General features: G+C 39.8%; 1 long non-coding RNA gene across 5 annotated transcripts in view; it reads left to right on the top strand.

The window, feature by feature from the left end:
- Positions 1-22: 22 nt before the first annotated feature.
- LOC106146639 overlaps positions 23-23,980 on the top strand; it is a 64,601-nt gene continuing 40,643 nt past the window's right edge. For 3 of the 5 annotated variants that reach the window (XR_001231171.1, XR_001231173.1, XR_001231168.1), the window contains exons 1-2: positions 23-119; positions 3,032-3,209. This is a non-coding gene — a long non-coding RNA (uncharacterized LOC106146639). The remainder of the gene's footprint in view (positions 120-3,031; positions 3,210-23,980) is intronic. The other 2 variants (XR_001231170.1, XR_001231169.1) reach the window with 2 other exon arrangements.

Here is a 23,980-nt window from a genome sequence, read left to right as displayed (position 1 = left end):
GCGCTGGGCCCGGCCGTGCCTGCCCGCGTCCGACTCAGCCTCCCGCCTGCCCAGAAGTAACTTTTAAGTCCGCTGTCCTGAAACGCGAGTGCTTCGAGGCCGTGTTCCGCGAACAATCGGTACCCACCGCGGGCTGCGCCAGGAAGGCTGAGCTCCTTCCCTGCGCTGCGTGTCTGGAGTGCTGGGGGCCAGGCTGGGGACCGAGAGCCGAGCGACGAGGTGAAGTGGCAGGTGTCCCGGGGAGCCCTTCCAAATTCAGTTTAGGGGGAGAAAGACGCGCTTATGATGCGAGGAAGACAGTAAACAGCGCAGGTGTTTGTGTTGGTGGTTTTGCTTTTTTGCCCTGAAAACTTGTTGGGGTGAGTGTGTGTGTGTGAGAGAGACAGAGAGAGAGAGAGGGAGAGAGGGAGAGACAGCGAGCTTCTTCCGACAAAGAAGGAAAAGAAAATGTCACTTTTAACCAGAGTACTAATGTAAACTTTCCTTACAGGAACGGTACCACATAATGCGGGTACATCTTGGTCTAATTTTAATGAAGGATTGAAAATAGCTTCTGTGTTCAGTATCACCGATGCCAAGACAGCTCCCTTACATAATCTTCTTTGTTGGGATGTGTTAGTGCCGTGTATAATTTTGATAAATAATTAACGTTAAAAGTTTGGTCTGGCTCGGTTGAAATTATTGTCATTACGGATTGTTCTAAAAAAGAATGAACTGTTAATCTTCGGGTATCACGAAAACTTTTCATTTTTCCATAAAAAGTGAAATCAGATATTTTGCATGGCCCAAGTTCTCTTAAATAGTGCATGTACACTTTGTGAGAAGTTCTTTTCACGAGAGAACCTTCTAGATAGGTTCTCCACTGGACATTTTCTCTTCTCATGGAACTTATAGTAACAAAAATTGATGGAAAAACTTCAAGTGCATAAATAGAGAAATTAAACATATAGTTGCCAACTAAAATACCCAGTGCTCAGATTAAAATTAAAGATTCATCTTTTCTGTCCTTTAACAAAATTATCATTATGTTTTAGTGGAAAGGAAGAAAATACCAAAGGAAGAACTTGCAGGAGAAAAAATGAGTTTCAGTCTAGTATCTAGCCTGAGAGTTTATAGCTGAAACTAGGGACACACACTTGGGAAAAGACAGAGACAGAGGCAGAGTTTCGAGGAGAAAGATAGGAATATTGATTTAGCATAATACGTTTCATGACCTAGTTTTGTTTGAAGAGCATGAGCCTCTGGAAAGGTTTGTTTGTCAAATAATCAGTAGCTGTTTGCATTGTGATTGAATATCTAATTAAACACCCTCATCATAACCATAATATTTCACGCTGAGTGCTGTCTGAATTTTGAATTTGATTCTAAAATGGTATGGAAGAAACCCTTCCATTCAGTTGTAGGAAGGAAACTGTACCTTTGTGTGTGTGTGTCTTTTTGAGACAGGGTCTCGCTATGCAGTTCAGGCTGCCCTTGAACTCACTTTGTAGCCCAGGCTGGTCTCGAACTCGCCACAATCCCCTGTCTTAGCCTGGGATCACAGGCGTGCACCACCACACCCAGCCAAAGTGTGCCTTTTAAAGTCACCTAGATGTGCCGTGAGGAAGAACTATCTACAACCTTACACCAGGTATATGAAGCTCTGGAAACAGCATGTTGCCAGGATCTTCACCGTGCACTAGTACTGAGTGTAAGAAGGCGCCGTTGTGGACTGCAGTGAGAGATGCGGTCTGTCCTGAAGAGCTTAGGGAAAAGTCTGTTTGGTGACATCAGGTGAATACCAAGGCCTCAGCATCTGTGAACCTGGAAACTTCCAGAAAGCAACTGCCATGTTTAAAAGTGACTACTCACCTGAGTCTCTAGCGTCGGTATTACTGTCACTGTAGAGTCTGTGTTCTCAGACTTGCTAGTCGGGTGCCCTTGTAAAAGTCTGGAGCAGTATTATCTCAAGTTGTGGTCCTGAGAACCACCTATGGGAATCACTTGTAGTATTTGCAAGACTTCAGACGCCTGGCCACCTCCCACACTTAGTCTGTGTGAGCAGGACTTAGATTCATATTCTTCAGTTTCTTCAAAAGTAAGTTATCCACACTAAATTTTAAGAACTGGTGTTAGAGTTTTCTTGTTGGTGTTAAAATGACAGGTGTAGTTTTCTTCTCAGGAACATTTCAGAAAGGTTCCCGGATGTTCTCTGATTTCTCCCCTATGCCACTAGACCTTGGCCTCACCTTGTAGCTTGTGACCAGGGAGTGCCTCGTGCACTGCCTCCTCAGGTAAACCGACATGCCAGCTGTTTGCAGATGTTAGGCTGCTGTAGGGCACAAAGCTCAAGGGCCAGCGTTCACACATCGCCCTCGTAGTGGGGTATTTGCTGCTACCCTCCTCGGCTTGTGGAGGGTTTGTGGGGATGGTGGTCCTGGTCTCCTCCCCTTCATCAGCTAGAGAGAGAGGGTTTCAAGCAAAGGACTGGGAGTGATCCCAGAGGAACAGAGGACCTGCGGGATGCTGAGTGAGAGGGCTAAATGGAAAGTTTCCCTTTCACCCCCCTTAAACATTCACTCATTTGAAGATTTCTGTCCTAAAGCTAATAACTTGGAAGTCAAGGGCATGGTGACTCCCAGGCCCCTCTGCTTTCTGTTGTCAAAACTTTGATCTTCAAACTCAACAAGGGCTCTTACAGCCTCTCTGTCCACAAAATCCACAACACATGTAAAGAGGATTTTCATATCTATTGATGGGAAGAGTATAAAAGAAAGTTTCAAAGAATAGGCCAAGGCTTCCGCTAGACTTGATTCCACTCCTAAATTTAACATTTATTTATCTGGTGGCCTTGGGCTGCATCTTGGACCCCCTGACTTGACTTCCCTTACTTGGAAAATGAAAATACCAGTCCCTGCTTCATAGGAGCTACTTTGGAAATGGCGTAAGATTGCAATTTCAAATACCATCAGCTGGTAACTGTCACGCAGTGTATAGTCAGTATCTGTAGCTTTCAATTTATTGTAATAACTTTCTCAAATTTCTTTTTTAGCCCTGGAGACTTGCGGTAGAAGAAGGGGAAAAGGAAGACACTGCGGGAGGAGATAAGTAGCCCTGGACGCGATAGAAGGTCACACTTCTAAATGGCGATTGTTGAGCAGACGAGGAAAGGCTAGGAGAAAGATGGGCTGTGCAGTACCAGCTAAGTTGGGGTTCACCATATAACTCAGGTGCTGTATCCTCTCCCCTCCTCCCTGTTTAACCGCGTTACCTAGCACCTAATGATGTGCTTTGCTGACGCACTTTGAAAAGCACTGATTGTGTGGTCGGCCTGGTTTTTCAATTTGGTATCACCGATCGTCAACTTTCTGGAGTTTTAAGAATAGTTCACTGTCTCTCCCCTTAGGACCTAGTTTTTGGAAGCATTGAGATTTCTATCTGTGATCCTATAGGAATGGATTCAATTCTAGATTTGCTTTTTCAGAGGATTTGCCACCTACATGTAAGAACATGGTCAGAGAGATTCTTGTCGCCAGGCTTTTAACAGTACCTTTCTACAACTATTTATACTTTTCCTTTCCCATCAGCTCACTTGTTCCGTACAGTAGCCGATGAACTATTATGAATGTCACTTGACATTTTCCCATGAAGCACCTCAAATCCTTCTCTCTTTCCCACTCTAGTCTCGCTTACACACCTATTGCTGGGCTTTGCTACCATCATGTCAGTTTTCTAAAATCAAAATTCTCTAATCAGGTTGAATCTCTCCCATCTGGTTTATAGGTGACTTTTAAAAAACCTAGGCTCCAGTCCTAGGAGAAACACTGTCCATAGTCTCAGGAATAAGTGGGATAACTTAGCGCATCCCTGACTTCTGTTCTGACAGCACCTAGATTCTACTCTTTCTTCATTTTCTGACTCCCTGGAGCTTTTGTAGATGGTTAAGCTCTTAAGGATCTCATTGTGCTCTGAATTTCTATGCCAGGCCCAGCTATTTGGTTGTTTAGAATGTACTCACAAAGCACTAATAGTTTTCTAAAGGCTAGAACTCTTTCAGATACAAGGCTAAAATTTAGAGAAGCTTAACCCTTCAAAGTATTTAACGTAGCGAAGAAACCATGTTTTAATACTTCTGTCAGCTTGCTGTACCTTTCCGATTCCATAGCTCCTGATCTGTGAGTGGAAAGAATCAGGCCTGGTGATCTTCACAGCCTCTTTTCATCCTGAAGTTCTAGGACAGCTTGGCCTTGCCTCAGTGAAACAGGATTGGGGCTCTTGCTGTGTTCTTGAATGGAAATATTGCTACAGACTTGCCATATCTTCAGGATGCATTCTCTCCTGGAGATTTCTCATGCTAAACTTGGGCAGTTTTTGAATACCATATACTTTTTCTGGCAAGCTTTTCAACCACAAGAATTTAGGGAAGATTAAGGGGGCACAAATTAGCACTAAGATGCAATGTATAAGGGACGATAAAGCATTATTGTCCTTGGGAATGACTTCCTATATCATAATTAATAAGGACAGCTACTTATTAAGCAATTAGATAACTTCCTATATTATAATTAATAAGGACAACTACTTATTAAGCAATTGCTTAATCTTAAGCAATTCTAATTTATAGTCATCTCTCAGTATTTGCAGAGGATTGGTCCCAGGATCTACCCTCCTGCAGATGCTAAAATCTGTGAATATTTAAGTCCTTTATAAAAAGTGGCATAATATTTGCCTTTAACCTACACATATCCTCCTGGAAACTTCTAAGTCACCTCTGAATTATTTATTATGCCTACTATAACGTAAATGCTTGTAAGTAGTTATTATAATATATTCTTTGGGGAATAATGGCAATAAAAAAGGCTATACATGTTCACAGCAATATATATATATATATATATATATATATATATATATATATATTTTTTAACCCTACCATTGAGTCTCAGATGTGCAAACCAACTGTATTTTGCATTTCATTTTCACTAATGCTACAAAATAGCAAAATTATGTTTCCTTTTTTAATTATTTCATCACATATAAAACCATTAGGATACTCACAACTCTAGAACAGATCCTGAGTGACTTTCTGTTATATTCTGGTTGGTGAAATGGTGTCAGTGTGCATTCATTTGTATATATGTATCACATGCACATTATGCGTAAATGAAGAAGGATACCCTCAAATTATGAGATGCCGTTATACATTGACCAGACTTTAACAATATCTCTTTAAAGTGTGTTGACATTTAATTGACCTTTGAAATTTCATTCTGTTAATCATACTCAAAGTGCTAAAGCTATGGTTGACTGCTCTCGTGTTTTTACATTCAGTCATGCTTAGCATATAAATTCTTCAGCATAATTGCTACTTATCTAGCAAAAGTTTCCTTTCTTCTCTGAAAATGTGAATAGTGCTTGTATTTTTGAGTCTATTTTTTTTAAAGTTTGCTTCAGGCTGAATATCATTAGAAGTCTGAATTGAAATCTTTTCCTGTCCTTAGTTATATGGGGGCTGGCTTCTTAACATAGACGTAATGGAAATTTCTGGCTTAAATGAAGGGTACTTTTATCCCTGCAAAAGCTAGAACTCTTCAAGATATATTTATCTCTAAAATTTAGAGAAGCTTAACACTTCAAAACTATCTGTTTTTCAACATAAATGTTTAGGAATCTCTCAATTCCAATACTGTAGATTAAAACTACCAGTGCTAATACTTTTATTAAATAAGAATTCAAGCTATTTTCATAAAGGGCTGTAGTTATATTACTTGAATTGTTTTGAGTGAAATTTTATTTTATTGTAAACAAAGTAGTTGCGAAAAAAAAAGACTTTTTTTTTTAAAATGTTTTACTGCTATCACTTAGAAATCATCTGCTGAAATGTTATAAAGTTTCTGGTTCTTAAATGTATAAAATCAGTCTTTGGAAGCGATCTTTAATGGGCTTATCTGCTCTAGAGGTTTCTAATTTAATATTCCTAATAACCATGGGAATGTTACTAAACTTTTTGCTAAATTTTTACTTATATTTACCATTTCTTGCAATTATCTTTGAGACTCCAGATCAATGATTTGATTTTTTTACCTTAAAAACAGTTATTAAGTAAGAAAATTAAAATTCAAAGCAGTTTTCGTTTTCACTAGGTGACTTACACTTTGCAAAGAGGTAGCTCTGTGAAGCACACTGTTGTCTGCTGGTGGACTTTGGTGTTGTATCATTTCTTTATTCACACATAACAAGGATCTTAGTCTCACTGTCATGGAACTCATCTTATCTCTCATTATTTCTCACTGATATTATCCTATCTTTTCTCTTTCTGCTTATCGTAATACCTAAAGAATGCAAATGATTCCAGTGCTGAATTCAAGGATGCCCTCGAATAAGAGTGGCAATTGCCATTTTTTAAGCTACAATTTCAGCTAATAGACTTATTTCTTTGTGAGTAATTAATGTGTCCCGACTAGAATTGGCTAACCTTACAACTTTAAGGTAAAGTCTGGTCTCTTCAGAAATCTTTCATTAAGTCCTGATAAGGCCCTTGGATGCATGACAGAGTAACAGAATCAGTGTCTTTGCTATTCTTTTATTGTTTGAAGTGTATTTTGTCATAATGAAGAGCTTGCTGTCATTTGGATCTGGGCATATGTATTCACAGATGGTTTATTTTCATTTTATTTAGCAAATTCTTCTTTTTCATGTACCAAATACGGTCCTAAAGACTTTGAAAATATTAGTTTATTTGATCTTCTGAACTCGATAATTATAAATATCTTATTTTGCAATTGAGAAAACAGATACAGAATTTTATTTTATAGTAGCACTTTAAGTGGGGGGAGACAGGTAAGTGTAGATAGATAACAGTGATGCTGAGAAGGAACAGAAGGATGTACAGGAGTATGGGGAAGATGAGTCTGCTGCGCTGAGAAGGGTCAGGGGTTCAGCTGGAGCAGCGTGTTCTACTCCCCAATTCCAAGCCTCTCAGCTCTGGAAAAAATGGTGAACTTAGCAAAAGAAGATGGGAGAGCAGTTCAAAGTTGAAATTACAGAGAACAGAGGGAAGCATGTTGGGAGAGGCGAATTGGAAGGGGAAAGGATGGTGGCAGACAAGGGGCAGAATTGCAGATTTGCTTCACAGGCACGCCTCCTCCTACATCACAGTAACAGAGGCAGCGTCGCTCTCTTTCTGCCTGGCATGTGCTTCATTCCAGAGGTGCATGTCGAGGGAGTGGAAAATTTCTCCCGTCTGCATATTGAGACTTGGGTCTACTGCTTCAAGATGCCACTGGTATCTCAGTAATGTTTGTTTATGCTGGGTGTTTTTCTCTGTAGTCTTTTTGGATGGGACTTATAATACAAACAATACTGTTAGCAGAACTGCAGGTACTTGATTGCTGTGTTTGGTTTATTAGCTAAACAAACTGCCGGAGCCCTAGGACTTCCAAGCACATTTTTTAAAAACCAGAAGCAATTTTTAAGAGTAACTTAGAAACAAAGAAAAAAGAAGAAGAAAAGTTAAGACTTTGCATGCTGTAGAATGGGAAATTTTTCCCCCAAAGATTCTAAATAGTTCATTTTCCAAAAGATAAGTCTGTAATTATTCAGAGTAGAAGATATAGGGATAATGTCTTGTCCAAATAATATTAGTGCAAACCTTTCTTTTCAATGAACTAAGAGAAACTAGCTGTATAACTATCTTAACTATCTTGTGTATAAATATATTTCTTTTTCCCTTCCTTTCCCCTTTCCCCTATCACAGTACAATACACAGTGTATTCCTTATTGTAAGTCTCCTACTAACCTGTTTTGAAACTGTTTTATTGTTTTTATTTTTTCCTCTTTAAAATTAAATAAATAAAATGAGAATTTTTTTTAAAGAATAAAAATAAAAGATAAGTCTGTTCTTGTATGGTTGATCTATAAGTCCTTCTCTTAATAGATAGTCTAAGTGACGTAAAAGTCTGGCACTTCTGTTCCATAGAATGTAAAAGTAAAGATGGAATAAGAATTTGGGGGGGGTTGTTTTAGATGCTCCTAAGATAATGTCTAATAGCTTTTCTTGGTCAGATCATAGGCTTGGAACTACTTACTACTGATGTTTGATTGTATCGGGACCGAATAACTGAAATTGTGATCCTTCCAGAAAATCCAAATACGTGCTCAGTATTACTTTTAAATTTTCTGTTAACTTACTTTATGACACACCTGAAATCTCATTTTATCCTGGTCCCTGTAGCAAATGTAGATTATTCATTAGAGTTTATGAAAAATGCTGTTTAAATAACCAAATTTTGAGCTAATATAAGTTTTAAAAAGTGTCGATTTAGAGAATATTTACGTTTTGGTAGCTGTTCATGCCTCAGCCAGAGAAACATAATCTTACCAGGTTTGTTTACACAGCCATCAGTAAAATAGTTTTTCCCAGACCACTGAATGGCAACAACATGATTGTCAAACATGGGGGAATCACTAACAAATCACCCTGACAAAACATACAGAGGGAAAGGAGCTTTTCTTTTGTTCTTTTATCTATTTTTTACATTTGTCCATCTTTCCCTGTTGTCATAAACATGTTTGTCTTCCTCCCTGTTCTCTCCCCTTGTGCCTCTGACACTGCCACCCTGCCAGATTTTTCTATCATTAGGCAGAAAGAAAACCCAGGGTCTGAAGCTGGTGGAGCAGTCCTGTGCTTTCGCAGACTATCCTCCTCAGAAGCAGGAGAAGAGCAGAAGGTGGTAGCCTGTGGTCGTGGCTGTGAACCCCACCCTGATGCCTGACCTTAGGAGTGCAGTGAGGGCCCATCAGCACTTCTGCCTGCAGGATCCCTGGTGGGTCACGTTCAGCACAAACCCACAGTGGTTCCTTATTATTTAGGGGAATCCAGGAGAATGCAACCATAACGTGCATTGTTTCTTAACTAGTCCTTGCACAGAAGTATGGTTTTTATCTTATAGGTGTATAGTTACTCAGTTGAAAATCTAAATTCTTAACTTGGGCAACTGAGCTGCTGATAGCCCAAAACATTTTAAGTCAAAGATTAACTCCCAAAACTCCCCCGAAGGTGTCTTTGGTTTTAAGGTGAATGAGTTATTCTAAATTAAGTTGCCATTTCTTCTATGCAGTGGTGTGGAGGGCTTGTGACCTGGTATAGTTTGAGCTCTTAGTACTTTTTTTTTTTCGGTTCGTATTTTCCGTCCAGTTTGTCGCTATTTGCATCTGGTATAAGGCACACCAGCTCCTTGTTCTTTGTTTCTGGCAGCCCATTTCCCACACCAAGCCATGTTGCAGACAACTAAGTTCTTCTGCAGAGAGTGTTACAAGTCACCTGCTAACTACTGTGTGTGAATATATTCTCCAACAGTTTTGTAGTCCTTCTATTTTTAAAAGTGTGTGGGTGTGGGAAGTGAGTTGAATAAATTCAGGGTAATTGCTGATTCTTTGTATTAAACAAAATCACACTAGTTAGGCAAGTCTGCTTCTATGATTTGTGCGTGTTTGATTAAAAAAAAATATTCCAACCCTCCCTCACTCCAGTTACCTCTTTACCTCATAAATTCCAGCAATGAAGGAATTAGAGTCATAGGAGTTTATAACTGGAAGGATTTTATAGAGAATCTGATTAACCCTTTTATTATAGTTGAGGAAATTGGTATCCAGTGAGGTTAAATGAGATCCTGTCATTAGTTTAAAAGCCCAAATAACATTTTAGTAGTTTGTCTCCATTAATAAACACGGTTCTCATTTATTTGCCCTGATATATTCATAACCAGGAGGTAATAATGAGGAAACATGACTAAAGGGCAAACTTCTTTTTATACATTCTCACTCACTTAAGAGAGTGCTGTGAAGTATAGATATTACAGTTTCCATTTGTAGAGAAAGTGGACTCAGGCTCTCAAGAGTAAGTGATCTGCCCACCCTGGGCATCCTATCAAAATGGCCCCATGGCCCTCGTCTTCCCACCTTGGCCAAATCATCTGCTACTGCTATGACCCTTCTTATAGACCACAAGATGGCCAGTCCTTTCTTCATCCATGTTGTGATTCTGATTCTCAACTAGGACCAATTAACTTTTTTCTCTATTTTGTCAACTGTTAAAAGAAAAAAAAAAAAATACCTCTAAAAGACCTGTATGTAAAATCTTAAATGTTTGAAAAGGAAGATGTTGGGTAATTGTAACTATGGCGTGTTCTAAGAATTTTCTTATGCCTGTCTTGAAAATCTAGGTAGTGTCTACTGAGCACTCAGTGTATGTGCGGCAGATCGTGGGGTGTCCATGGGTGCAGCAGTGACCGAGACAAAGCCATGGGCAGTAGGAAGAGGCTGGCCAGTCAGAGATTGACCCGTGGAGAGAACCAGCCCCAAGAAATGTTTGTCTACATTACTCTTGACATTTGACGATACTGCTCCTTATGTCTCAGACGGGTCAGCTTTTTCTAAATATTGGTACTCACGTTAAAGAAAACTTGTGAGATGCAGAAAAGTAGGAAAAGTCATGAGTTTTTAATACGACAGTGTCACATAGTTTTGTACTGCATAGCTTTGAAAACATATCTTAATGATTATGTAATTTTAGTGTGTGTCAGTTTCTAGGTATATCGCTGGCCATTTTTTATGGCAATTGATTGATAATCATGCAAAATGACTTTTAAAAAGCAACTCTTAAATTAACCTTGGCTTTATGCATGCTTTTTAAGATTAAGACTAAAAAATAAATTAAGATTATGTTCTAAACTTTTAAAAACAGCACTGCAATCACTTAACTTGCTAAAAATGTTGATCAACTTTGTACAGCTGAACTAAATTAAAAATGGCGGTTTTTCAAATTGTGAAATTTATAAACACAACGGATATTTGAAAAGGCAGTTTCCATGGTAGAATTCCTCTGAAATAATTTATTCTAAAAGTATAGTGCTAATCCTGCTGGCATTTTACAATTTGGGAAATGATAGCTTTATCATTTGGATTGCCTTGGCTTTATCATTTTTAAAAAGCCTGTTGGCATTCTGAATTCCACCACGTGATTATGACAGCAAAACTCATCTTAAATTTATCTGGTGTTCCTTTAGAAATATGATCTCCGTCGGCAGCACCAGGAGCGCACTGTGTGGTGTGAGCTGCCCTTTGTGAGGCTCTGGTGCGGCCCAGGCCCAGGAAGAGCTGAGGCAGCAGGTGGTCTGAGGGAGGCCCTGAGAACTGCTGACCGCACAGAAAAGGCAGGGAGCTGGACGGAGGAGTGCTGTGGAAAGCCCCTTCCTAGCTGGAGCCGGCTGCCCTGACCCTGTGGAATCCCCCTCCCTAGTGAGGAAACCAGCCCGAGCTGGGGAGGAGGGGCTGCTGGCAGACGGCAGTGGGTGGAGAGAGCGGGGTGCGAGCAGCCCACAAGCTCACTGCTAAGCTTTGTAGGTCCTGTCTAGGAGGACTTGGCCCAGGTAGTAAACCAGAACCATTTTAAAGGAGAGTTTGGCAGTGAGTAAGTAGGTGATGTGTTTCTCTTCTTAATTTTTTTGTTGTTAACTTTTAATTCTCAGTTTACAATGAAAATACGTGTATTGAACTATTATTAGCTCTGTTTGCTCAAACCCATGCCCTCTTTTAGTCCACAAATCAACCAAAAAGCTTTACAATAAGTAGAACATTAGAATAGGAGAGTGAGACCAATGTGCTTTTAGTGCCCTGAGCCTGGGGCCCCTATCTGTGATGTATGTGTGATGGCAGCTGCCTTGTGACACTGAGGCAGGGATAAAGAAGACCATGCATAGACATTGCCCAGCATATAATACTTAGTTGAGGTTATATTAAAATTAAAGCTATAAATTCAAACACACATACTTTAACTCAATTTTCCATTGATTTTTTTCACTACATTTATTAAAGAATGCTAATTGAACACCATATTTACATTCATGTCTCCAGTGGAAGAGATATTATTCTTTATAATTCTGTAAGCTTGTAGAATCCAAGGTAGTGCTTTGCTTCCTAAAATTTGAGTTTCGTAACAATCTCGCACAGCTCGTAGGAAATTACTCCCTCTAAATTCTTACAGTCTCCATCCATATTCACCAGGCCAGGGCCAGGTAGGGTCTGTATTCTTGTGACTTGTGGAGAAAAGCAAGGGGAGGCTTATTAGCGGGAAGGGTAGTGAGAATCAGCGGCCCTTGAACCGAGCTAAAAACAGTGGAGATTACTAAATGTAAAGGGATGGATAACAGAGGGCGAAGACTTAATTTTCAAGTGCAGGACTTTGTATGGCTAGGTCACTTCCGATTCAGATGAGCTTTGTCAAAGAGAACATTCGTGTTTCTGGTCTTCAGGTGTATTTCTAAAATAACAGGAGAGAGGCAGAATGCTGGTGTTGTTCATGCTCTGCCTGGGTCTAGGCCTCAAAGCCAAGGAGAGTGAAAGGTCGTAGAGCCTGGACTGTGGGCATCGGGCTCACAGGGACAGGCCTATTCCTGGAGCTTCACTGTAAGCCCTTGCGCCAGAGGGCAGGACGGAGGGTGGATGGACACACGTGGGCAGAGAAAGATGGCGGCAGAGGGAGACACAGCCTTCCGTAGCGGGGTAGCATTAGCTTCATGCATTTGTTCCTTGTGGGTCAAGGAGAGTCCTAAGAGACAGAAAACTAGAAGCAAGAAGTGGGGAAGGACCTCTGCCAATTGCTTATCAGTGCTTAAAATCTAACCAGTTGCGGGTCAGCTAATGGAGAGATTCTGATCTCCTAAAACGCAGAGGATTGGGTAGAAGAATAGAGGCAGGGTGGCTGAGCTTGGGTGGCTCATTTTTAAATGGTCTGCAGTTACGCACAGCCTGGGGAACGTGTATTATTTATTATAGGACCAGTTGAATGCATTCAAGACAGGGTCATTTAGGATGGCTAAGACAAATGTTTAAATTTTATGTAGGACTGGCCTAAACTGTCCCCACCAGAAGAAATTAAGCAATTATTCAAACAGCTAAAATGAAACTGATGGGGGAAAGAGTATAAGACCTGATCAGGACACAAACAATCAGAGCTGCGCTTTGGGCTGGGAAGACTCCTGTGGACCTCCTTAAACAGGACTAAAGCATGAGAAGCTCATAGCTGTCAACTAGGTAAATTGTTTTCTGTATTTCCAAGGTTATATAAGACAAATCACAGTATGGTATATGGAGCACAACTGGATCTTATTCTGTGGTATTTGGTTTTAACTCGGGATTTTTTAAAAGCAATAGTTCTTAATTTCAGCAAACTTACTTAGTTCAGTCCTTCTGTATCTCTCAGTGGTTCTGGTCCAGGAAGGTACAAAGGAAGCATTTGTAAAATGTGCATGCCCAGCAGCCTCGCCATCTATGGAAGAACTGCAAAATATGTGGGGTAAGAGGAAATCCAGGTGTGTAGACTTGAAAGAAGCTGACCACATAACCTTTTGCCACCCTCTGAATTTGACATTGTTCCACGTGGAGCCTATACTACCCAGTACCCACGCCCCAAAAGTAAATAACTAAAACAGCTGACCTTGAATCTCACTTACACTGGCAATTTTGTTGAGCATCTATTGGAACAAATCTGCTTTAGTTTTCACATGGATTTCTTCTTGCTCATACCTTGCTAAAAAAGAAACCTATACATCCAGGTCATGAGGTATCATTCTAATACTTCTTAATTCCATTTGTGAGCTCTTATAACTAAGATCTTAAGGTCTTCCATGCTTTGGAGGATTTTTCATGTTTATTCATAAAAATGCTGAGCAAGAGATTGGAGTTTCCAAGTTGTGCTAAGATTTGTTATCTCTTCTATGTGTTCATGAAATTATTTGTTATTCGGAATTGTTTGCTTAGTGTGTGCTGGTCAGTTACCATTTATCATTTTTAATTTAAAGTTACTACTTAAAAGTGGTAAGATTCCAAGGCAAGTGGGGGATCTGTCACTTTGAGAAAAATTTATGGGAGTGAAAATATTTTCTTTTTGTAAACGGTTACTGATGTACAATGTCCTCACAGGGCGTAAGCTGTGGTATCCATCTATTTTAATTAAAGAGTACCCTGCCTGTGTATTTGTGGGTGACTTAAAAGAAGCGGGTGTCTTGGGGAGAAGTTCACAAGGTTGGTGGCTGGGGCCGTTTGGATGATTGACCCAAGCTCTGGTCTGTACTGGCGTATGAACGCCAAGCCCTAAGAATTTCTGGAATGTAGAATTGCAGAGCACTGATAAAGTTTGCTTTGTTCCCCTATGTGACTTGACCCATTGAGAAAGTATGGTTCCCTAGGAAGTTTTAATAGTTCAAAGTCCTTAGTTAATAAAGAAAAGGGCCACAACATAATTCAGCTTGCTTTCACCTGCTCCTTAAAGATTAACTTTCCTAACCTTCATGAGACAGTTACTCTGTGCTTGGAAAAAGTCATTTATGGAGCTTTTCACATTTGTTAGTTTCAGTAAACATGACACTGTTTGGGAGGATTTTGTTTTTGTTTTGGGTTGACTCACAAACTACTAAAGACTTCTTGCAACTCAAGGGCCTGTGGTAATGTCATCTAAAACCGAATCTCAGGGAAAGACACACTTACTTTTTTTGTATCAGCTTATTCTTCCACTAGACTCAGAAAGGTTTTGAATTATTTGAGGAAAGTAGGGACTGATAGAGCTTAACCTTCAGTTTTCCTCATTTATTTTCATAAGAGAATGGGAGTGGAATTCAAAACATTCAAATTTGCAGTTAATGTGCGTCATTGTGCTTGGAGTGGTAGGGTCTGTGTTTTTCCAGTGGGAAACTTTGATCCACAGACTGATACGTGGCTCTTGTATACCTCTTCATTCTTTTCTGTCTTTTCTCCTGATTGTGGCTTTTTTCTGTCTTTCCTCCTGATTGTTGCTTACTCTTTGAAAAAGCAGCTGACTGTCCGAGTCCTCTCAGAGCAGATTTGAGAACAAAAGTGATCTATAAAAGCAGCACGTAAGTCTTTTTTTGGTCAGAGTTTATAAGTCTATAACTTCTTTGTTTTTATTGATACCCTTTAAGTTTACTTCTCTGTCGTATTTACTGTTAAATGTGCACTTTATGCTGTTAAGATAATTTTGCTTCCACGTTTAGCCCCTTTTGCTCAAAGAAAGATTTTGATTACGTAATGCGCGTTAGAGTCGTATTAACTATCCTGGCCACTTGCCTGTATTTTCCTGGTGGCCAGCAGTAACGGATGAAAGCTATTTGCATATGTTGTCTTCAGAGTTTCACAGAATCGTCCAGAAACTTGGCAGAGGAATAATAGGCTTCCACGAAGCTCTTTACTCCTTTTGAATTTGAGATATTTTCTAGACTATTTCTGTGTGAATGAGTCTTTCACAGATTTAGAGGTCCTGTACATCCTAGAAACACCTGCTGGGACCTTTCCTCAGGTTAAGCAAACACAAAGCAGAAGACATTGGAGCGCTGTTGACCGTGAGCGACTGTAAACATCCTCGACTGGAAGCTAGGAGGCCGGAATGGGCTTTCAGTCGGATGTTTGCAGCTGCTTACTGCCTCTGACTTCAAGGAACCACTCCAGGAGCACCGATCTTGTGGATGAAAATGGAATGCCTTGCTTTCTCTTTAAAACATTTCTTACAAAGCTTGCGGCTGGGGAGAGGCGTTATAAATTAAATAACTTTGAAACCATCTTTGTGAATTTTGAGGTGGTTTTAGCCAGGTGGGAGATAGAGGTGTTCTCTGTGTGTGTATTTCTTGTTTTGTTTTGTTTTGGCGTTTTTCTGGTACCAGGAATCAAACTCACGACTTTGCGCTTGCCAGGCAGGCGCTGTGCCGCTGAGCTAAATCCCCAGCCCCAATGTGTGTGTAGAGAATATGCAGTACGTATTTCTTAAAAAGGCAAAGCATTCTTGAGAGAAGTAAAGAAATATATTGCACTGTTCTTGTTCTTTAAAAAGTATATCAGGACAGTATTTCAAAAATAAGTCTATAAAGTGATTTGTTTTACCAGGCTATTTATATTTATCTGCAATTTCAAAGTAGGTGCTTTGTTAGAGCCACTTACAAAAATTTTTATGGGTGGAAATCTAAATTGTCTGAAAAGGGAAAAAGATTAAAAGCCAAAGTGAATTAACTCGCTTTCACATTACTTGAATAAAACTTCCTATTTCTTTTGTGGTTTACTCTTCAAGTAATAAAGTAGAAGTTCTCAACTTAATGAAGTGTCTACAATAAGCTAATGCTTATTCACCTAAGTCGTATTTGAAAAATCTCTTTGTTCTTGTTTTTGCTGATCAGCATAGGGTTTAGACATTGGAAACACTTCACTTGTCTCTTTACAAGTGAAGTGTTTATGCAAAACATGTGTCCTTAAAAATAGTAAATGGATTCAATTCTGCCCTAAATATGTGAAGGCAATTTAAAATTGAGAATCCAGTCATGGATCTCTGTCAAGAACCTAATTTCCAATTTGTCTTTTTGTAAGTCTGTTTTTTTTTTTTCTTCCTATGACTGTTTATTCACTTAAACTGTAGAAATGAAGCACTTTCAGAGGAAGGTGACTCCTTTGTCTGCTAAAACAGGCTTTTTAAAACATAGTATTTTATTAATTTAGAAGTTATAGCTTCTGGTCCCCACTTACCACCCATCGGTGATGTGGATGATAGGTGATACTGAAGCAGCATGACCGCCTCGTTGTTTAAAATGGTGGGCATTCTGATAGCTGCTCCGGACAGATGTGCAGAGGTGCCTTTAAGTTTCCCTCACCCTAAGCCATCAAGTGAAAAAACTCAATTAGTCATGCCAGCCAGGAGAGGTTACTTGCTGCCCCTGAAACGCAGGGGGCTGGATGGGGAGCCCTGGGTCAAGCCCTGGGGCCTGGATTGAGAATGTGGCCTGTTTTAATAGGTGAATGGAAAGCTCTCAGAGCAAATAACTCAGCTGTGTCCCAGGGAACCTCCCGGTATTTCCCAGGAAGATGGCTATCAGGTTAAAGAAATGGGTAAACTATTCTCACTTCTTTGACCTTCACTTCCTTTAGGTTCTCCTCCATGTTTGCACACCCCACCCCTCCCCTCACTGCACTCCAAAGCTTCCATTTTCCATTTCTAGTTGGTTATTTCCTTCACATACGTAATTACTTACTGGAATTTTTTAATGTGTAAAAAGCATAACAGTCTTAACGTACTCTGAAACCAACAAATATAAACCTTCATAAGCCATGCTGGTTGGTGTTGAAATTAATCCTATTGTATATTAGGTCTTCTGTCCCACATTTCCACAATAACAACCCAAAATGCAATTGTAAAATGTCAGCAGTGTGCTATTTATAGATGAAATAAGATCTGTATGCAATATTTTGGTATTGTAGGAAAAAACTCTAATTTTAACAATTTACAATATCTCATGTCTACTACATGGACAAAGTTATTATTTACATAAGCAAAATAAATTGGCATTTTATATAGGTTGGAAAATACTGTGAATTGCTTTCATGTGGATATTAATATAATTTTTAAAATTTCACACTCAGATCAATAAAATAAAATAGCATATATGAAAAATCTTTTTGTGGTGCTTGGAACCAAACCCAGGACCTTCAGCATGCTAGCCTGCTCCTTCAGCTCCCCAAGATTCTTAAAATGGAACCCAGGGGGTCGGTTACTGAGAAAAAAGCACTGTCAGCATGGGTGCTAGATAAATGTAACCCGAGTTGCTGTAAAGTTAGTAATGTTTAAAAAATAGCAGCACACCGAGTAACCATAAAAGTGTTGTACACTTAGTTTTTATTTATGATTTGCCAACATAAAAGTTGACACATCCTTGGAAGGGAGATTTCTGAAGGAAGTGTGAGAGCTTCTAAAAGTGGCCGTTTTTCTGACCTTAAAACTCTGATTTGAACCTGTACTTGGTTTTGTGCTGATGCTGTCTATAAATATCACGAATGTGTAAGCTCTTTCCTCCGGGAGAGAATAGCAGATCTGAGGGGTGCGGCCTGTGGAGACAGGGCGGCATGGGAAGGTGAGCCTGTGTGAATGTTAGTGTCTAGACCATGTCTGTCTGTCCGGATGGCTACCAGGGTTGTCTTGTTTTCTTCCACTAAAATTTTAGCTACGTATCACCTTTAGGGGAAAAAACAAATCTTTCCTGAGTGGTTGCCCATGTTTAGTGGATTAATAAAACTAATTCACAGTTGCTCGTTTTTTTCTGTATTAGGAGAATAAAAAGATGTTAATTATTTCTCTTATGAGGTGACTTACTAACATCTTCAAGTCTCATTAAAATAATAGGAAAGACTTTCTCCAGATGGTATTTATGAGAGTAAGTACTGGAGATTCTAAATAGCTACGGAAGGTATGTTTGACAGTACATAATACAGTTGTTTGTGTATACTGCCCAGCAAACACATAACTAAGCTTCTCAATCATTTGAGATTATTTTATTATTATTTGTCTTATTCATTTTTATGCCTCTTAATGGTAAAGTGGAAAAAACCCTTATTCTCTAAATGTGCTTTTTATTAGGAATAAAAGTCAGTGAATTAAATATTCTTTAACAGGCTTCTTCAGTTATGCACAGACAAGTTATCTCTCATTAATACACACTTTTCAGTCGCAGTGTACATGTGGGCAAGTTAATATTGCCAAGTGATACTTAATCTACCTTTCCTAATTTGTAGATCTAATTATTATAAAAACTTAATGATGCAGTACTTTGAGAAAGAGGCTTTTGATGCAAATTCAAACAAAGTACATTGAGGATTCATTTAGCACACACACTAAACATGAACTTACTGTCTCTATAGGTGTTAGGGCCTCACATGGTTGGAGACATTAAAGAATGCGGTCTGTCGGGCACCTTCATAACGCTGAGCTACAGCAGGCTGTCCACCTCTGTCATTTCAAAACTGGTACTGTAAGATCTCAGGGTATGAGAAGCCTGACTGGGAAGTGTGTGAGGAAACATACACCGCCACAGATTGTAACGTCCCAAACACTGGTTATTCTCATTGTACTTCCCGGTAGCCCCCAACTACATTGTGAATTTTGGATTTGGTCGTTTTTTAGCTGAAGTACAAATACTTACACCAAAAGACTATAAATGAAGGAAAATTCATGTAACAACACATGAACCAAAAAACCGCATGCAGTTAAGTATATAACTAGAGGTTCCAGTGCTTTAAGACAGCAGCACCTGTAGTCACGATCCCCACAGTCAGTGGAAATGTACTTCCTCAGAGGATGTGTGATATAAATGCCATAGAAACACTGGTGCCCTAGTTAAGTGAAGATTTATTTCCACTGAGTGTGACCTTGCTGAAATGAGCCAGAGAATTGGGAAAAGTTGCAAATTCAGGTACTCAACTTTGAGCATTTATTTATGTTTTGCACATAGTAGATCTAAGCACATACTAGAGATATAAATTATGTAATTTTTAATTAGCATTTCAGAGTATAATTATTTTTGGAATTATGATTATAATTATTTATGGAATTATGGCCTGTGAACTATGAAATGTCCATCTAAAAACATCTGTTCTTGCCCGGTGTGGTGGCGCATGCCTATAATTCCAGCACTCGGGAGGCTGAGGCAGGAGGATTGTTGCGAGTTCAAGACTAGTTCACTTTGAGTTCAAGACTAGTTCACTTTGAGCTACAAAGTGAACTCAAGGCCAGCCTGAACTGCATAGCAAGACCCTGAACTGCATAGCAAAAAAACTCTCTTCTTTATCCTATGCTTTCAGTGGCTTTTGTGACCACATCAGCTATGTGTATACTTACCTTTCTTCAATTTCCATTATTTTTTTTTTACCCCAGTAAATCTGTACTTTACTTAAAATAAAGTCTTGACAGTCAGAAATTGAAAAAGTAATTAGGACATTTTCATACTCTTTATTCATAAAATAATGCTCAGTTGCATTTTGAAGCAGTCCTGTAACCTTCTATACTTCAGCTTCAGATTCTGGGCTGACTCTCTTGGTTTTCTTTTATAACTTGATCCTAAAATCTCTGAGTAATTAAAAATAAATCATAATAAGTTATTAGTAATTCCAAAAACATTAAGGTTACTTTAAAAGTATAAATTCAACTGATCAAAATGTAATTTGCTGAAATGCAATTTATTTGTTCATTTTGTGTAGAGTAGAATTTATTTATATTACTGGTACAGATTTATTTCTTATTGAATATTTATGTTTAATAGCTAATGAAAACCACCTTTAAAAATCATTCCATTTATCTGAGACAGTGGTAGGACTAGTGCCAGAAAAAGTAGGGCTATGTTTTGGGTTAAAACACAAACTGTGTTTTGGATTGAAAAATGGGATAGCTCACTATTCCTGAAGGAAATTTAAGGTCTTAGGATGACCAACACCATCTAGATTGGAGGAGAATAGAAGAATACCAATAGAGGCAGAAGAATTTGTTAAAAATGAAGAAGGATCAATCTTTATTTTTAGATTAGGATATTGGTTAAGTGCCAAGGTGCTTAAATGGGTAAAAATCTCCTCTTTAAGACCTTTGCGAAAGAGGTCTTCCTGATTTGGTTTGTTCGCCATCTTCGGCTGTCTCCTAGTTCTCTAAGCTCCAGCCACACAGACTTTCAGTTCTTTAAGCAAACTCACTCTGTTCCTTTGCCATTTAATTGAAAAGCATTTACCTCAGCGCTTCCCTCTGCATGGACCAAACACTTGTGTTTCACTTACCTCTCCCCCAAAACACGCGCACGTACATCTACATGGGTGCGCAGACATACTTAGGTTTTGTCCTGAATGTTATTTCCTCATGGGAAGAATTCCCTTATTCCCTTGTGTTCATGCTTCAGGCTTCTTCTCTGTCCTGAGACACGAATCTCCAAAGCAGCCCACCATGTGAAAGTTCTGGGAGGGAACAGCAAGTGCAAATGGCCTAAAGATAGATCAAGCAAAAATTATGAAGTATTTTGATATACATTAAGCAAGAAAGAGTCAGCGAGGCAAGCAGAGGCCAGCTAGCATAGGGGCTTGTAGGTTGTAGTGGTAAATTTGAAGTTCCTAAGAAGCACTGGAGTAGTATTTGCTATTGTGGAATATTATTTGAATTTAGTTTAATTAAATGACAGGAACTTAATCATAGCATCTGAATGTACCAGATGGTACCATTAAAAAAAGGTGACTAACATCTTGCTTCTATAAATATTGAATGCCTACTTATAAAAAGAACAGGGAGTGCCAGGGGCTGAAAGATACAAAGGTATTGATCCCCGTGGTTGCTAGTGTGATGCAGTGATATAGTGTTATACAGATGGGAGATCCAGAATTCCTAAATCCCACCTGAGACTAGCCACGCCTCCCAGAAAAGATCCCACAGGAATCACACACTAAGAGGAGAAGCGAGCATAACATCTTATCACTAGGGCTGGGGATTTAGCTCAGCGGCAAAAAGCGCCTGCCTGGCAAGCGCAAGGTCGTGAGTTCGGTTCCCGGTACTGGAGAAAAACCAAAAAAAAAAAACAACAACAACAACAACATCTTATCACTAAGTAAGGCGTCCACTCCAACTTCAATATAGAATGTTAATGAACCAAGCTGGAATAATTATTTCCTGCTTCTTAGCCTAGAGCCCTTTATTGGGAAGCCCCATTTATGAGAGCTGTTGGAGGAGAGTCCCGAGGAAATGAAGAAGAAATAGAGTTTGGGACCTGTCTACAACTACAGCACTTACTCCTTGGAGAAAGAACATCTGTAAGCCTTTGAAAACGGGATGAAGACCATGGCCATGTATTCTTGAACCTTCATCTCGGCCCAGTGGCTGAAAGAAATTTTCATAACCTGGCCCATGATGGCAGCACTCCTCCTCTGTGTGTGTGTAGAGTTCGAAGGATCACAGAGACAGAGGGCAAGGATCGTTGCTCACAAGCATGCATACTCTCCCTAGGTACCAGTCCTTGCCTGTAAGCGGTCCTCCTTGTGGAGGAGATGGTGTGCATGTGAAGTAATACCAGCCCATGATGTCCTAAGTGGTGGTAGTAATAATGAAATCCTAGTAACAAATATTGTTTGATATGTGCTGTCTTCGTATCATTCTCAGCTGAGAGCTCACAATAGCATAGTAAGTGCCACTATCATTTCACAGAGGTGAGACAGGAGGCACAGAAAGGCTAAGGTACTTAGCCAGGCTCACTCAGGAAATGGCGGAGAATGGAAAGTGCTGAAGATCCCATCAGAAAGCACAGCCAGTTTAAGCTGGAAAGGTGGCGGAAGGCATTTAAGGTGACTCTCCTCAGGCCAAGGACATGCAGTTCAGGGAAGGTTGAGAGAGGAATGTTTGAGTGCAGGCAGGCATGTGCCTGGACAGACTGCCCCGCCCGGCTGGCCTGCTGCCCAGCCTCTCGGCAGGTAAGAGGAGACTAGAGACTGCGCTGGAATATTTTGGAAGTTTAGCAAACATGCAAATATATCTCTGTAAGCGTACAGCAAGCCACCCTTGTAAGTAATGTTGGATTATAGGTGAATGTTATTATGCAGACATGTTTCGGTTCCCTTGAAAGCTGTGAAACAAGGGACCTCCCGCTGCATCTGCAACTAGGCTGCTATCTGTGTTTCTTTCATTTTGTAGTTGTAAAGAATCATTCATGCCAGCACAGTTAATGAGCTTCAGCAGCTGTTAAGTGAAATTATATATTCTGCTCAAAGAAAGCTTTCAAACGCTGCCATTGTCTCCCGACCATTTTGGTATCTTCTCCACCACCCGGGTACTTTTAAGTCACAATGGCCTGAGTTGTTCTTAGTCCAGGGGACTCTTAACGACCTGGTCAGGTGGGGCCTGCAGGGAGAGGGGTTGTTCGGCAAAGACAGCCATATAGGGTGTTATTTTTCTACATCACAGGTGCCATCTTCACCAAGGAATAGGAGGGGAAATCTATTCAGAATTTTCTAAAAGGCTTTTTAGAAATGAAATAATTATCTACGAACCAACTTTGAATCTTCCAAGTTGGGAACTGAACCAACTCATTTGAGAGCTGGGGCTAGGAGAACTGAATGACACTTGGTTCTTCTCTCCCTACGCGATGTTTCTTTGTTCACATTTCTCACTCTTGGAGCTTTCTGGTCAGCTCTTGGAGTATTGTTTGAAGGTTTTCCAGCCTTACTGCTTCACATTCAAACTTTAATATTTAGCCTTCAGTTATTTCTCTGAGATGATCACTTTTTTCTAGTGCATTCTTTTTTACTTATTTTTCTTTTCAGTGCTAGGGATTGAACCCAGGGCCTTTGCACTGTGCTACATCCCTAGCCCTTTATATTTTTATTCTTTATATTGAGATGGGGTCTTACTAAGTCTCTAAATTGCCCAAGCTGAGCTCAAATTTGCAATCCTCCTGCTTCATCCTCCCAGAGTGCTAGGATAACAGGTGCACATCCCACATCTGGTTTCCCTCGTACATTCTAAAAAATGTCAACTCCTCCTGTGCCACCTCAGCTGGGTCTTTGTTATACAGGATTCTGACCTGTACTGCGCTGGGCTTAGTGGGATCTGCCTCTCACTACAGCGATGGGTCTGACTGTAACGGGCTTTTGGGTAGACAGGAAAAAACTCCAGGGTGGAATTCTGTCTTGCCTCCCAGTAGTCACAAAGCTCTGTGCTTCCTCACACACAGGATGCCACTCTTGTCAATCACCTGATTGCTCCTCCTGTTTGAAAGAATATTTACATTTTTCCACCATTTCCACCATAGACTTACCATAGGAAAACATATTTGTTAGGCATACTTGACTGTCTGTTGCAGGAAAAAAAACAGGCCTGTGACTTCCAGATTACTAAAATAACCAGGGGTAAATCCTGGTGAAGTGTTAGTTTAACCAATTAAGTGATGTTTAAGAATTAAACATTAGAGAACCAGAGCATAAGCACAGGAAACGCAGATATTTTTATGGATAGATGTATACACATATAACTGCAGCTCTGTAGTCTCAGACTTCCCGTCTCCTTCCATCCCTAATCCTGTGGACCTTCCATCTGGCCAGGTGTTCATTATGTGTACGAGCTGTTTGCACGGTCATGTTACATTAATGAGGTCATGCTCTT

Source organism: Chinchilla lanigera, unplaced genomic scaffold (genome assembly GCF_000276665.1).
Source record: "Chinchilla lanigera isolate Chin_1 unplaced genomic scaffold, ChiLan1.0 scaffold00087, whole genome shotgun sequence".
Lineage (NCBI taxonomy): Eukaryota > Metazoa > Chordata > Mammalia > Rodentia > Chinchillidae > Chinchilla > Chinchilla lanigera.
Note: the sequence above shows the minus strand (reverse complement) of the source record. Positions and strands in the feature narration are given on the sequence as shown.